Below are 1939 nucleotides of genomic sequence, written 5' to 3'. Positions count from 1 at the left end.
TCGTCTGTCCGCCAGAACGAGCCCCAGATCCCGCGATCCAGCGGCAACGGGACTCCGCCTCCTCGCAGGTAGCGGAGCCTGGTTCGCAGCTCCGAGATGGTCATGTTCCCTCAATGAGAACATGACTCATCCACGAAGTCCACCTCAGCGTGCTTGATGCCCAGACACGTGAGGCAGCGATTGTGACCATCACCCGGTGCCAGGTAACGACCGCACCCAGAAACGCACGGGTGAAACGGCATCCTTATAAGGACGATCCGTCGTCTTTATAAAGACGCACCCGTGTAGCTCTTTTAGAGAAATTTGCTCTTTTAGTGCTGAGGCGCACAGGGGAGATGGCCGCTTGCAACACGACAGGGGGTAGTGCAGCCTGAAGTGCGCAACCCACTCGACACTGGAACGACCACCGCTGAAGCGCCGTCCCGCCAACACAGAAAGCTTCCGAGAGCGTGCTGAACTCGTAGTTCTCGAAATAAACATAGAGCAGAACGATGTTGTCGCTCGGCTCCGAAGCGAAAAGCTGGTATGCATTGCACCTGCTGCCTTATTATACTCACGCTGTGATCAGCGGCAGCTGGATGCAATAATTGCATGCCAATGTGCATTGGCTCGTTTAGTTTACACTCGAAGTAGATTGGTCTATCGAAGCGATATCCCAATTCGTCGGTCACGACGTGACTCGTAGTGACCGACTGAAAGGGAACCTGTGGGCGCACCTTTAAAGAAAAATAATAACTTCACTTATTCTGAGCACAACAGCACAACTGTGAGTGTGTTTATCAATAATTATTGGATATTCACTTTGATTTTATTTTTGAATTACATATATATCAAATTAAAAAAATGGCATAGCATTCTGAAATTTACATTTGCATTAAGGTTAAAAAAATTATTATTATGCATGGATGTTTGGAAGGTCTTAGCCATCACTAGCAAAATCATGCTGAAAATAAATTTCAAATAAGACTTGATTGTATCTGTTTGGACAAATTAAGGAACACTTTATTTGTTTTATTGGTTTAGTACAATTTATTATATAATTTTGTTATATATATATATATATATATATATATATATATATATACACACACATATGTAGCGTTTGAATGCAATCAAGATGTTTGATCAGGTTTTAGGCATCGTAAACTTTCCCTAAATTACAGATGCAATTACAGATGCATGTCTAACGTCCACCTCTGGTTCAAAGTTATCACCTCCCCCATCCCCACGAGGAGCCACTAACCGTGGCCCAGACATACTCAAAAGCCACAATACACATAGGAAAGGACATTGACTCCATTTATTCACAATCAAACTGTTCCAAAATGTATATAGTGTATTCCTGCATTGTATGCATGTTCCTAGGTTATAGTAGCTTAGTTATACTCTGTAGTACTGTAGTGAAGCTCCAATTACTTGGATCTAGACATATGAATGTATCACTGCCTTAATGTTTTCCAAACTCTGGCATGTAAGGTATCAAAATGACTGTCTTCTGATTCCTGGATTAATGGTGTATATTATGTCACCATAATTTGCACCATGCTCTTTTTACCATACTTTGACTTAATACTGGACAAATCCTCCAGACCACCACAAACCATGCAAATAAGGTGTTGCGTGAGACAAAGGAACCTCTCCCGCTCAAAATTCACACCTCTACATTGGTCAGTCTGCCAAAGATGGGTGTGACTGGTAGACCCTTAAAAGTCCCTAACTCAAACCAATCATTGCTCAAACCCTTGAGACACACTCTCCAAGACTCATCATCCTGGAGTCTGACTTTCCGGCAGTTTTTATCTTCAAGTAACTTTGTCGATTCGCTGTGGACTCTCCATTCTTCAGAGGAACCAGACGAAAGGTTCCAGCTCACTCCTAACAAACTACCGCATCCGGACTCTTGCTCAGCAAAGCCAATGCAAGTAACCGTTTCCAACTA

Source organism: Sinocyclocheilus rhinocerous, unplaced genomic scaffold (assembly GCF_001515625.1).
Source record: "Sinocyclocheilus rhinocerous isolate Xijiao unplaced genomic scaffold, SAMN03320098_v1.1 scaffold241, whole genome shotgun sequence".
NCBI classification, from domain to species: domain Eukaryota; kingdom Metazoa; phylum Chordata; class Actinopteri; order Cypriniformes; family Cyprinidae; genus Sinocyclocheilus; species Sinocyclocheilus rhinocerous.
The sequence above is the reverse complement of the archived record's forward strand: the minus strand, read 5'-3'. Positions refer to the sequence as shown.